This window comes from Danio rerio, chromosome 5, assembly GCF_052040795.2.
Source record: "Danio rerio strain M-AB ecotype USA chromosome 5, GRCz13ab, whole genome shotgun sequence".
NCBI classification, from domain to species: Eukaryota; Metazoa; Chordata; class Actinopteri; order Cypriniformes; family Danionidae; genus Danio; species Danio rerio.
In genome coordinates, this window is record NC_141025.1 from 69,271,434 (window position 1) to 69,286,144 (window position 14,711).

Below are 14,711 nucleotides of genomic sequence, written 5' to 3' on the forward strand. Positions count from 1 at the left end.
GAGGAAAGTACTAAGCTGTAAATGTTGAATGTTTTAGCTGTAAATGTTGAAGAAACCGCAACTTTTGAGTACAACTCAGCCTGACAGAATTAGCCTATACGCCAGTATTCAAGAAGCAACAGTGAATTTTTTTTGATGAGCAACAGAAAATCAGAAAGTTTTATGGTTAAAATAACAGAAAATTTAGAAGTTGATGGCTAAAACAACAGAAAATCTAGAGGTTGATGGTTAAAACATCAGAAAATCTAGAGGTTGATGGTTAAAACATCAGAAAATCTAGAGGTTGATGGTTAAAACATCAGAAAATCTAGAGGTTGATAGTTAAAACATCAGAAAATCTAGAGGTTGATGGTTAAAACATCAGAAAATCTAAAGGTTGATGGTTAAATCATCGCTAAATCTAGAGTTTGATGGTTAAAACAAATAACTGAGAAAAATACCCATTTTACTTTCATATAGAAATTTGCAGTATGGGAATATATTCATGGAACATGATCTTTAGGCTATAATATTTAATAATACAAGGTTATTTTTCTTATCCATATATATGATATTTAAAAAGAAAAATACTTTAATTAATGCATTTAAAGAGATAAAAAGTTGTATAACAAAAGCAAAATTTTTCAATTAATAAACATTAAATTTTAAACACCTTTTATAATTAAACGCTTTAATATTTTTATTACTTTGATTTTTATTTTGCTTGAATGATTTTTTATAATGTTACATATTGATCCTGTTTTCCATCCTGTAAATTTGCCAATATATTTCTTTAAAATTGGCATCAACATCAAATGAATTAAATATGTCAGAAAAACAAAACATTACCTTTTAGAAGAAATGTGTATTTAAAGTAGGACTGCTGTCTGTGTTAGGCTCCACAGCAAGTATTTCTATCATTTTAAAGCCATAATTCACCCAAAAATGAAAATTTGTCACTAATTCTTCAACCTGCACTTGTTTTTGTTTATTTTTTCTGTTGAACACAAAAAAAGATTCTTTAAAGGGTGTTGGAAGCCAGTAACGATTGACTTACATAGTTGAAAAAAACAAAAAACAAATACTATAGTCGTCCATGGTTACAATATTTTTGAAAGCAGCTCACCAGAAGAAAAGAAACTCAATCATGTTTGTGACAAGCGAAGGATGAGTAGATCACAGAATTATCAGTTTTGAGTGAACTATAATTTTAGTAAAGTTTTATATATGCATACATATTTTCATAGGCGAGGCAGTGGCGCAGTAGGTAGTGCTGTCGCCTCACAGCAAGAAAGTCGCTGGGTCGAACCTCGGATAAGTTGGTGGTTTTTTCCGCTGTGGCAACCCTGGATTAATAAAGGTACTAAGCCGACAAGAAAATGAATGAATATATTTTCATTCATTCATTTTCTTTTTGGATTAGCCCCTTTATTCATCTGAGGTCGCCACAGCCGAAAAAAACGCCAATTTATCCAGCACATGTTTTACGCAGCAGATGCCCTTCCAGCCACAACCCATCTCTGGGAAACCTCCATACACACTCACTCAAACTTATACACTACGGGCAATTTAGCCTACCCAATTCACCTGTACCGCATGTCTTTGGACTGTGGGGGAAATCAGAGCACCTGGAGGAAACCCACGTGTATGTAGGGAGAACATGCAAACTCCACACAGAAATGCCAACCGACCCAGCCGAGGCTTTAACCAGCGACCTTCTTGCTGTGAGGTGACAGCACTACCTACTGCTCCACTGCGTTGCCCTATATATAAATGCTTCAGACAAAGGATGTCTGACATTTTGCCTAAAAAATGTTACTTTGAAAATAAAATTAGCTGATAATTCACCCTCAAACCAAGATGTGTGTGACTCTTCTTCAGCAGAACAATAAATAAGTTATTTTAGTTGAAACCCTGTTTTTTGGTGATTCATGTAATGCAAGGAAAACAACATAGGCCTACATTTTGTTACTCCTCTTGACACGACAATGCAATGAGGTCTTGAAGCAAAGCAATCAGTCCGTGACAGAAACTGAAAACTATTTTCAACAGGGGGTCCCAAACTGGGTCCTGGAGGGCTGGTGTCCTGCAGATTTTAGCTCCAACCTACCTCAACACACCTGTGCCGAAGTTTCTAGAAGGCCTAGTACAGGAGTGCTCAACCCTGTTCCGGGAGATCTACCTTCCTGCAGATTTCAATTACAACCCATATCAAACACACCTGTCTGTAATTATCAAGTGCTGATCAGGTCCTATTTAATTCAGTTCAGGTGTGTTTGGTCAGGGTTGGAGCTGAACTCTGCATGAAGGTAGATCTCTGGGAACAGGGTTGAGCAGCCCAGACCTAAGAGCTTGGTTAGCCCAGGTGTGATCGGACTTGGAACTTAACTTTGCAGGACCGAATTTGGGCACCCCAGATTTACAATATCTTTACCTGTTGTCTTGCTTCAAATGCTTCTAATTGTTTGTTAAAGTCCACAATTAAATCTCTATTTTAGGAGGTAACGAATGTGACAACTAAAACAATGCAAAGACGAAGTGCATATAAAAAGTACTTTAAAGTTCAGTTTGCCCCCCAAAAAAAGGAAATTCAGTCATAGTTTACTCATTCTCTACTTGATCCAAACATGTTTGAGTTTTTTTTCTTCTGTTGAACAAAAAGAAAGATATCACGAAAAACTATGAGGAAAAAAAACAACAGCTATTGACTTGCATATTTTAAGTTGTCAATGGCTGCTTTTTTCTCTTCAGAATATCTTGTTTTTTTGTTCAAAGTTCAAGAAATGAGTAGAAGTTTAGAACTACTCGAGTGTGACTAAATGGTGAAGGAGATTTTCATTTTTTATTGAACTATCCCTTTAACTGAATAATCACCTTTAAATTGATTTATATGCTCTAAGCAAATATAAATTATATAATGAAAAGGCAAGGATGACTCATGGCAAATGCCTTGTTCGTGATGGGAAGGGAAAAAAAGGAAATGTTGCATATTTCAGTGCAGGACACAGGAGTTTTTGCTCATTTGACATACATAGCTCTATTCTTAGCAGCAAAGTGCATCAGTTGGTTTAAATAATTCAGAGCCTTTAACCCAAGTCAAAAAGGGACCATTCCAGTAAAAATGTATTGTTTTTTTCTGTTTTGGAAGACATGGACCTTTAGAAATTTATTGATTTTGGTTTTCTTTTTTGGACAAAAAGCTGAACTGAACATTTTGTGCTGAATTTTCTTTTTTTTGATGTATAATGGACAATATTTAAAAAAATGATATTATCTTGGGTGTGACTATACATTTGATCTCTTATTTAGAAAGGTGTTTTTTGGTATTTCTTTTTTTTTTTTTTGGTGGTGGGGGCTGGTAAAGGTATAGTTTACCCAAAAATTTATATTCTGTCATCATTTACTCACCCTTTACTTGTTTCCAACCTTTAAAGCTGCTTTTGGGCATGGCCCGTTCACACCTAAAGAGATGTGCTTAAGGTATTATATGCAGCATCCTTGATTTATTCTCTTAGGTAAGGCAGGATGTTTTCTTAATGTTCATACTTAGAGGTAAAATGTGCTTAAAGCATTATAAAGCTTGAAGCATTATAATCGGTACTTCGGATCAGCCGAGCACCATGACAAGAAATCAGTACTCGGTATGCAAAAATCCTGAAAGGAGCATCCCTATCTTTGACGCGACTCCGCTGTAATACTCCCCCTGGCTGCACAAGACTGATCTTGGTAAGTCAGTAAATACATCCTTAGGAAAAAGAAGTATACTTAAGTAAAGGTCAAGTATAAAATTTTTTTTTATTTAGTAAGCATACTAATATGTACTACTAGTGTACTTGAAATGTTCTTCCAGAAGCCCATTAGGATACACCGCAGTGACAAAAGCTGCACACTTTGTGGATAAAAAAAGATGTAAAAATTAATAATTTTTTTAGCTTGTACAGTTCAAATAATTGTTCACGTTTTTACTGCTGTCATTAAAAAAAACAAATTAACACCATGACTCAGTGTCAGTCTGAACAGCTGCGCTGTGCCACCAAATTCCCCCCCACCCAAATAAAATCTGTAAATCTAGGGGAAACATTAAAGTCAATGGCTGTTTTTTTTTTTCAATCATCATTCAGTATATTTGTGTTTAACAGAAAGAAAGAAACTCAAACAGGTTTGGAACAAACAAGTAATGATGACAATTTTAATTTTTTGTGAACTATCTCTTTAAGACAGTGAGTTTATGCCACCGACTATCAGTTTTATTGTAATATATATATAATGAAACTATATAATTTTTTAATAAACTATAATATTTTGTCACGATTCAGCTGCACATATTGTTTAATTATCATCATCTTGACAATAAAGATATATCTTTTTTTTTAATCAGTGTATGGAACAGCAGAACTGTAAGATCAAAGACTATAGAATACACAAGATATGTCACTCGTTTACTTTTGAATGGGGAAAAGTGTAACAGTCAACATGGCGAATGAAGCCCTGCCTTTTAGTACTGGAGCCAATCAGCGATTGCTATATGGCGAATAAGGCCTGCTTTCCAGTAAAAGAGCCCAATCAGTGATCGCTATAGAATGACAATTCTCCAGGGGAGGGGCTTGGACCAGACATGAGTTTCTGCAGCTTTTCTGTGGTATAAATATTTAGATATTAAACCAAAGAGACAGTTGTTGTTTAATTATATTCGTTATTCGTAAAATGGAATTTAATCGTAAGCTTGGCAAGCAGTTTTGAAGAATTTGACATTTCCCCATTCAAACAGAATTTGTAGGTGTTTCAAAGATGGCCGCTGAGTGAAATGACTTGCCTTAAAGAGAGTTTGATAAGATGCAGTTTTCTCATTAAAGAGCGTTTGGCTTTGAGAACACTACAGCTCTTCCTGAACACCTGTGGTAGTGAAGCGGATTGTTTTGTGTAAGTGGGAAATGTGGATTTATTGTGATGAATGTGCAAAGTGGGCTCATATTGACAGCTCCTGACATAATGAAGATTTATGGATGAAATTCAAATTTTCAGCCCTGTGCAGTGATCAATTGGTTAATTAAACAGAAAAATACACAACATCAAATATGTCTGATCATTTCTAAAAGCGAATGAAAGAAAAGAGGACACCTATTCATTCAAAATCTTTCTTTTTTAACTTTATTACAGTTGTGCTCGTTCAGTATTCAGTTACTTTGTTTTTACTCACAAAGAGGGTTTTCATTCATTTTTAATGATTTTCAGCCATGATCCAATTTCCTAGGACAATGAGGCAAATGTATGTTGTCTGCGAATAAGAAAAATCTTGGTAGAAGCTTCTAGATAACAGCTTAAAGGCTTGAAAATTTTACATATTAAATATATAGCTCAATAAATTCAATACATGTATAAACTTGTGCTCAGTTTTACAGAAATACAAGTAAACGCATAAACAAAATTCCCATAATCAGATATAATTAAGTTCAGTTTCTTAATGTTGGCTTGCATTAACTAACAATGATCTCCAATACAACAATACTAACAAAATTTATGAAGAATTTGAGCCGAAGACACTCACTCACTCATTCATTCATTCATTCATTTATTTTCTTGTCGGCTTAGTCCCTTTATTAATACGGGGTCGCCACAGCGGAATGAACCGCCAACTTATCCAGCAAGTTTTGACGCAGCAGATTCTCTTCCAGCCGCAACCCTTCTCTGGGAAACATCCACACACACATTCACACGCACACTCATACACTACGGACACTTAAGCCTCCCCAATTCACCTGTACCACATGTCTTTGGACTGTGGGGGAAACCGGAGCACCCGGAGGAAACCCACGCGAAGGCAGGGAGAACATGCAAACTCCACACAGAAACGCCAACTGAGCCGAGGTTCGAACCAGCGACCTTCTTGCTGTGAGGCGCCACTGCCTCGCCCAGCCGAAGACACTGTTATGTTAATTTATTTTGTGAAACCAGTCACTGAAAAAAATGTTGGGTTAATCATTTTACCCAATAAAAGGGTTCAAAATATTGGGTCGCTTTGTTGGGTCAAGCTGTGGTCACACCGCATGTTTCTCCCCATAGACTTCCATTCATACGCATATTAAATAAAAAAATGTACAAAGAGCAAAACTCGAAAGAAACAAAAAAAATCTTTCTTTAATATTTGCATGAATATTAATGTATTACCTTTCTGCTTCTAAAGATGTTCGATCTGTTTTATTCAAACACACCAAAATATATTTGCCATATTCACTGAAAAATGGATACAAATATTCATCTTCAAAATAGGGGGTGCTCATTTATGTTGAGCCCTTTACATTCCCTTTCTACCTCTAAAATATACTTTACACAAACCTTTTAATGGTGTTAAATCTAAATGAATAATTCAGCATTTTATTTCTCTTGTTGTCCCAGACGGACATGTATGTAAAGTCCATAGACATGTAGTTCAGCATCTGCTTTGTTTTCATCAGAGTTTCTTCATTTTTGCATCACGCAGCACTCAGAAGCCTTCCTCTTGTTTCCTTAATACCCTAAAGCTCTCTCGCTCGCTCTGTTTTGTCTGAAGCAACCTTGTGCCTTATGATTTATGTATGGATAAAAAAAATTAGCATTTGAAAGGAGATATTAATAAATTGCATTTCTTTGATTTGTGGAGGAATTTGAAGGGCGGAGGATAAAGATGTTGCCCATTCTCAAGGCATTAGAGAGGGAAAGAAAGGAATGGATTTGGGAATGACGTTTGGCAATGATGTGAGTGTTTGTATGTGGGTTTGGCAAAATGCTCCAATACATAACTGAATATACATGGCTCTGACTGCTCAATCATTTATTTATAAGCATTGTTAGCATCACCATCTTTGTTGTTTTGGAGGTGAATGGTAATGAGTAAGGCAAGATGTACGCAATAATAATAATAATAATTATATATATATATATATATATATATATATATATATATATATATATATATATATTTTTTTTTTTAATATTTATATATATATATATATTTATATATATTTATATATATATTTTTTTATTTATATATATATATATATATATATATATATATATATATATATATATATATATATATATATATTTATTTATACATATATATATATATATATATATATATATATATATATATATATATATATATATATATATATACACTGCCTTTCTACATCTTCCTTTCTTCGTGTGTTCAATACCTTTTTTCTGTTTCATTTCAATTTTATTATTCATGTTTTCTTTTTCAAACTTTGATTTGTCTTCATTTCATATATGGGTTTATTTGGTTGTTTTCAACATCTGGTGAAAAAAAAAAAAAAAAAAAAAAAAAAATATATATATATATATATATATATATATATATATATATATATATATATATATATATATAATTAAATTATTTTTATTTACATAATGAAGACTATATGCAGTGTTATTTTACATTCTATTATTCAGTTGGTGTCTGAATACTCTGTGACTCCCCACAAAACCATAATGAACTGTTTATTTCACTTTTGTATCTTTGCTCTATTGTATATACAGTTGAAGTCAGGGCAATTTTAAGGCTTTACTAGGTTATTATGGTTTGTTCTGAAGACTTTTGATTTAAAAAGGGGGCTAATAATATTGGCATTAATGTAAAAAAATAAAGAATAAAAAATGCTTTTATTCTAGCCGAAATAAAACAAAAAAGTCTTTCTCCAGAAGAAAAATTATTATCAGAAAATACTGTGAAAATATTATTGCTCTGTTAAACATTATTTGGGGAAATGTTTTAAAAAATAAACAAATATTCAGAGGAGGACTAATAATTTTGATTGTATTTGTGCTTGTGATTTGTTTGTTATATTTTATGCAGATGCACTCCTCAATAAAATCATCCTAATCAATCTAAAACTATACATTTTTTTTCATAAAGAGCTGTTGAAGTAATCTGGTAAAATTGCATTGTAGATACACTATACACATTGTGTGTGTAATTAGACATTTTGTACTGTTCGTAACTGTACTTTTGCACTTGTGGGTCAGTTTGGGATAATGATCTGTTCACACTCCAAATCTGATTTTGGCAACATTTATAACAGCAGTGTGAACAGCCGTGCAGAAAAATCAGATCTGAGAAAAAAATCTAATTTGAGCACTACGCCTTGCAGTGTGAACGTAGCCTTTTTTTCAGCAATATTGTTTAGCCCTAGTTCTAGTTTTTGCAGTATGAACATGCAGAAACTTCAGTCAATAGTTCTAGGAAGTATAGTTCTAGCATCTTGATTGGGACCCTACATAGAAGCAATCTAGCATGCACATTTGCAGGTACATTGGAAGGAAACGATGTTTTTTTCTCCACTGACATGCTTTAGTGCCTCAGCCACATTAGTTTTCCTGGAGTTAGCATCACTCAAAGGAGAGATCTATCTCTCTTTTTTTCTCTCTGCTCTACACAGATTTGCTGACACGGGCTGTTGTCATGCATGACTGGCCGCCGCTCTCAGGTTTTGGGTGGTCCCGTGTTAAGTGTTGTGCCCACTCGGCCATCAAGCCATAAATACTGTACTTTTTCATCACGCCGTCATGGTCCTGCCTCGACTCATTTGTGTGCAGATTATTCCATTTATTTTAAGACCCCCCGTCACACGTCCCATACACGTACGCACACTCATGTTTCTCAGCATGCCCACTGCCCTCTTTTTGTGTAGACGGCGAAGGCTCGTGGGGCTTGTGTTTAGGTTCACAGCATGAAAATTTGATGGCGTTTCATAACTAATGGTTCTGCAGTATTTTGAAGAAGTGATGTGGATGAACCAACTAGTTTAACTGGCTTTGAATAGATTTTTGATTGTTTATTTTATATGTACATCTCTTATTTCTGTCCTTATTAATTAAATGTCCTTAATGAATTTTCATCAGCTTAGTCCCTTATTTATCAGGGATCGCCACAGAGGAACTAACCGCCAACTATTTCTGCATATGTTATACACAGTGGATGCCCTTCCAGGCGCATTCTAGTACCGAGAAACACCCATACACACTCACATTCTCACACACACGCATACACTACATCCGGAGCACCCACATCAACACAGGGAGAACATGCAGACTCCACACAGAAATGCCAACTGGCCCAGCCGGAACCCAAACCAGCGACCTTCTTACAGGCAACAGTGCTAGTGCTTTGCATTGTAAATATTAAATAAAAGTTTAAAAGGTATTATTTTTATTCCATATATTAAGTTTTTGGCTGCACGGTGGCGCAGTGGGTAGCACGTTTGCCTCACAGCAAGAAGGTCGCTGGTTCAAGCCTCAGCTGGGTCACTTGCCGCATCTATGTGAAGTTTGCATGGTCTCCCAGTGTTCGCGTGGGTTCTCAGGGTGCCCAAATGTCCAGAGACATGTAGGTGAATTGGGTAGTCTAAATTGTCCGTAGTGTATGAGTGTGTTTGGATGTTTCCTAGTGTTGGGTTGCAGCTGGAAGGGCATCTGCTGCGTAAAACATATGCTGGATAAGTTGGCGGTTCATTCCACTGTGGCGACCCCGGATTAATAAAGGGACTAAGCTGACAAAAAAAATGAATAAATGAATATCAAGTTTTTAATCACTCCCAAAATTCATTTCACAATCATTTTGCTTAAATACGCAGATTTTTTTTACCCAGATTCTGTTTGGCCCTAGTTATGAGTAAGGCCATAGAGTATTGTAACTAAAAACCTAATTTATGAAATAAAAAAATAAGTTTTTAACTTTTATTTAATGTTTATAATTCAAATTTAATTAGATCCACTTATTTGGTAAACAAAGCAAGTCTCTTATATAATATCTTTACGTAAAGACAGAAAATATGACTTTACAACTGTACTGTAAATAAATCATATCAGCATTTTCATTTTAGTCAATAATATTACTGAAATTAATTTAAAAACTGAATAAATAGGCGACATGGTGGCTCAGTGGTTAGCACTGTCGCCGCACAGCAAGAAGGTCGCTGGTTTGAGTCCTGGCTGGGTCAATTGCCATTTCTGTGTGGAGTTTGCATGTTCTCCTCTTATTCACGTGGGTTTCCACCGGGTTCTCTGGTTTCCCCTGCAGTCCAAAGACATGTGCTATAGGTGAATTAAATAAAGTAAATTGGCTGTAGTGTATGCGTGTGAATAAGTGTGTATGGATGTTTCCCAGTACTAGGCTGCAGCTGGAAGGGCATCCGCTGTGTAAAACATATACTGGATAAGTTGGCGGTTCATTCCGCTGTGGTAACCCCTGATGAATAAAGGGACTAACCCGAAGGAAATGAACTACTAAATAAATATAAATTTACACAAGTAAATCAATAGACTCAATGATGGGTTAAAATCGGCAGAAATCTGCAGATTCCATGAGCCTACTCATCACTAACCTCAAATAACAAGCATTTTCTTTAAAGATGCAGTATGTAAGTTTGAAATCAAGTGTTTGAACTAGGTATTGCACTCCTGGATCAAACACACCCAAGGAGAACAGGATGAACTATGATCACCTCAGGCACACCTCATGTGCTTTATTCAGTGTTAAATGCTAATAATGTCAGTTTGAATTGCATTTTACATTACCTCAGATCTGGAAAATAAAATAAACCTGGTGAAATTAAACTTTAGAACTGCGACTCAAATATCAGTCATTCAGCATGTACATATAATAATGTTAGAGGTTTAATACGTATTCATTCGTTTATAAACCTTATTATTTCAAGAGTGAGTGCATATTCTGCGCTTCTGAATGTCTGTATTTAAATTTCTGTCATGTTTCGTCTGGTGCAAACAGTCTAAATGCTTTTCACTCCAAATCCCGTCATGTAGCCTGTTGTTTGGACACAGTTACAATCTGACCTGCTCACCTAATGTTTACGTTAATAATATTTATTTTATTTGCTATATGCCAATCTCTTGTGAAACTCTGAATCTGTGTCTCATTTTGGAGTTTGCTACTGTCCACCGGAGGTCACATTTCAGTCGCAGACACATGCTTTGAGAGCCTTCGTGACTGAATGAATCAAATACTCAGTTTTCCACCAAGGCAACTCAGGCTGCTGAAATATAATTGGCTAAACTGTCATTGGGTGGGTTAAAAGAACCAAAACAAAGACAGACGTTCCAGCACGGAAAGCAAATTTTTTAAGCCGAATATCTGACTTCAGCATTGTTTTTCAGATAAACAAGAATGTTCACTTTCCCAGAGATGGGTTGCGGCTGGAAGGGCATCCGCTGAGTAAAAACTTGCTGGATAAGTTTCATACCACTGTGGCGACCCCGGCTTAATAAAGGGAATAAGCTGACAAGAAAATGAATGAATGAAGAATGTTTACTTAGCATGTTTCTTAATTATCTGCAAACATATTATAGTTTTCTTTTGCTTTAGAAGAGTCAAAATCTTACACACAGCACCTTTAAGTACGTGTACATCCGCATTCACATACTTGAGTATAAATGTAGTGCGGCGCCAGCATTAGCGAATGTTGCTAACATCAACCTCAAAGTCATGGGTTTGATCCTTTGGGAATGCTCGAGCTGATTAAATTTATATCTTGATTTAAATTTAATTTTCTTTCGATTAAAGTATCTACCAAATGCACAAAAAATGCTGTTGTTTTTCAACATGCTTAGTAAAACATGTCGTCTTTGTGTCTTTCTTGATGGATTTTCACATTCAGTACATTCCTCACTATTGAATCAGCAAAACCTGATCTTCTTGCTTGGTGCCTACACACTGTTGTTCATCTTCTGAAAGTTCCCCGTGTTGCATTATAGAGGCATGTTCTGAGTTCCCAGTCATGCTCTCTGTGTTTGTTTCCATGCTTTCAGACTCTGTTGTTTCATGTTGGATCTTTTGTGATTCTCTTTGCCTCCGTCATCTTCATGTTTCTAAGCCCCCGTGAGCCAAAAGGCACATGCAAGACTGTGGATGCTGTCAGGCAGCAGTCGTGACTGAGCCGTTACTTCTGTCTTGCTCCTGACAGAGGAGATATTACAATGAAGAAAGTTCTGCAATAGCTGTATATTTATATCCTGCTTTTACAGTGATCATTAGCTATGGATCTGTTCACCTTTTTTATGCCCACTTTGAAGTAATGCATAAAAAAAATGCTTAATAGGAACAACAATATGGACAAACATTTTTAAAATGCGCATAAATATTTTGAATTAAACTTTCTATCTCATAAGGTAAAAAATCTGCATAAAGTACTATAGAAACTCACACAAAAATCATACTGTCTTACGCCCCATTCACACTGAGCTTCAGCTGCAACGCTTGACAGGGCGTGTCTGAAGTTGGGGCTGACACAATCATCATAGCAGTCAACAAAATTGATCAGCAAACGGCTACTGTCTGAGCTGGTGCATTTGCATACAGCGATCTGATTGGCTGATGCTTCCGTCTGCGCCTGAAAAGTTGAGCAAGTCCCAACTTCTGCAGTGAGCAACGCTTCTGAAGCGGCACCAATGGATCCACAATGCAATTCGGCAATGCTTGATGTCACCCATTCAAAGTGAATGGGAAGCGTTGAAGCTGACGCCCCGTGTGAATAGGGCATTTTTTTTGTTGTTAAATCAAATTAACTTTTTTAGTCATCTCAACTTGCATCAATCAAACTGACTAAAAATATTAAGTTAAGCCTTGTATAACTTAAATAATAAAAAAAAATCTGATTAACTCATAAAAATAAGTTAAAGCAACATAAAAATATTTGTTGTCTTGGCCTTTTGTCATTAGTTTTTATTGTATAACATCCAGCATACCAATCAAAATGTCATCAAAGTTCCTTTAAGACCAGGGCCGGCGCGTCCATAGAGGCGACCTAGGCGGCCGCCTAGGGTGGCAGAATAGAGAGGGCGGCGTCCCAGACACTACCTTCACCTCTCGCGCCCTCAGTTATATCCGCGTCTAGGGCGGCGTCCGCGACACTACCCTCACCACCCGCGCCCTTAGTTGTATCCGCGTCTAGGGCGGCAGAATAGAGAGGGCGGCGTCCGCCACACTACCCTCATAACCGCGCCCTCGGTTATATACACGTCTAGGGCAGCATCCGCGACATTACCATCACCACCCGCGCCCTTAGTTATATCCACGTCTAGGGCGGCAGAATAGAGAGGGCGGTGTCCGCGACAGCTCCCTCGCCCCCATCTCTTTAAGGTTGTGGGCGACGTGACTGTCCTTTGCCTAGAGCGGCAGTTCAGCTTGCTCCGGCCCTGTGTAAGAGTCATTTCACTCTGCGGTCATCTTTGAAACACCTCTCGTGCAATATGTTTGGGAATTCTGTCTGAATGGGGAAACATCACATTCTCTAAAACTGTTTGCCAAGCTTGCAATTACATTTATATATTTGGATTCACCAATAAAATGAAACAACAATTCTTATAAGTTTCATTTCTAAATGGTCGAATCAAACAAAATAGACATTTTTGAGGTTGCCCATGTGCATGTGCACTCAACAGGAACGAGATCACACCGACCTCGGTCGTTCTACACATTATCACCCTCTGGATAATGATTGTCTGATCGCGCTGCTCTTCTAAAGTAACTCACAACTTGGTCTTAATGGTGAATCTCCTCCAGAAATGACAACGACTCTTTGTTTTCAAGTTTATGGGCATTTGAGTAGTTGCTGTCATGTGATGTGTGTTTGACAGGACGGACTGTACCTCACGTTCATTTCATACAAATTACAAATCCAGAAAACTTTTGTTTTTAAGTGTAGTTGGTTCATTTAAAAGATATTTATTAGATATTTTAAGCTTTATGTGGATATATTTCTTATGTCTGTGAAGCAAGTATTTTGCTTAGATTCCAGTGTATTTGTTGACCACAAAAACTGTCATAAAAGCACACGTCTGGTCCGAGCTTCTGCCCTGGAGAAACATCAGTCTATAGCAATTGATGATTGTCTCCTGTACTAGTAGGCAGAGCTTCATTCGCCATATTGCCCGTTACACTTTTCCCCATTCAAAACTATACAAGTGATTTCTTGCGTATTCTAGTCTTTGACGTCATGTGATTTTTGTATCAACAGATCATGTGATTACCAAAATTGGGTCGCCATAAATGGACAAATCAGCAAACAGACCACATTGCAAAACATCTGAAATGTAATTTTGGCCATTCTAAAATGCATCAGCCAACGTTTGTCATCAAAGAGATTTTGGCATTATTTCCTCCAAAAAAGTCTTGAGAGTCTGCTCTCCCAAAGGTCCTCCAAAAGCCACTGTGCACTAATTGTGTTTTGTTTTTGTCCACTGAGATGCAAGTAATTTATTATACAAGTAAAAAAGCCCACAGTGGCCTCTCCTACTGACACAATTTCATTTCTCTTTTTGATAGTTGGTGACAGTTTATCAGGAATGATTTTGTTCTCTTTGACTTATTAGATGGGAATTGGGCTTTATTCACAAATGTTTTCTGTAATCCAGTTTTGCACATAAGTTTAATTTGCATCTTTGGATGGGAACATAGTTTTAGTAAGAACTATGCTAACAGTAGAAGCCGGTGATTGAAGTTTGAGATGTAAAAAAAGTTTGTGAACCAAATTAAAAGATTTATGAAGTCTACTTTGTTGATTTTTATTGGCAAGTTGTATCCAGCCAGTTTTTCATCTTCTTCTTCGGATGCCTGGATGCCTAAAAGTAAAAAAACTCATAATCAGTAATAGACCTTCTTTCTGTCAGTGTTGTAGTTCCCCGTGGGCACAAATGTGGCATTGACGGGTTGACTTATTAGA

At 36.4% G+C, this 14,711-nt stretch overlaps 1 protein-coding gene across 2 annotated transcripts in view; it reads left to right on the forward strand.

Moving 5' to 3' along the window:
• Positions 1-14,711, forward strand: part of lhfpl7 (LHFPL tetraspan subfamily member 7) — a 241,961-nt gene that overhangs the window by 682 nt on the left and 226,568 nt on the right. The gene's annotated exons all lie outside the window — the stretch shown is intronic.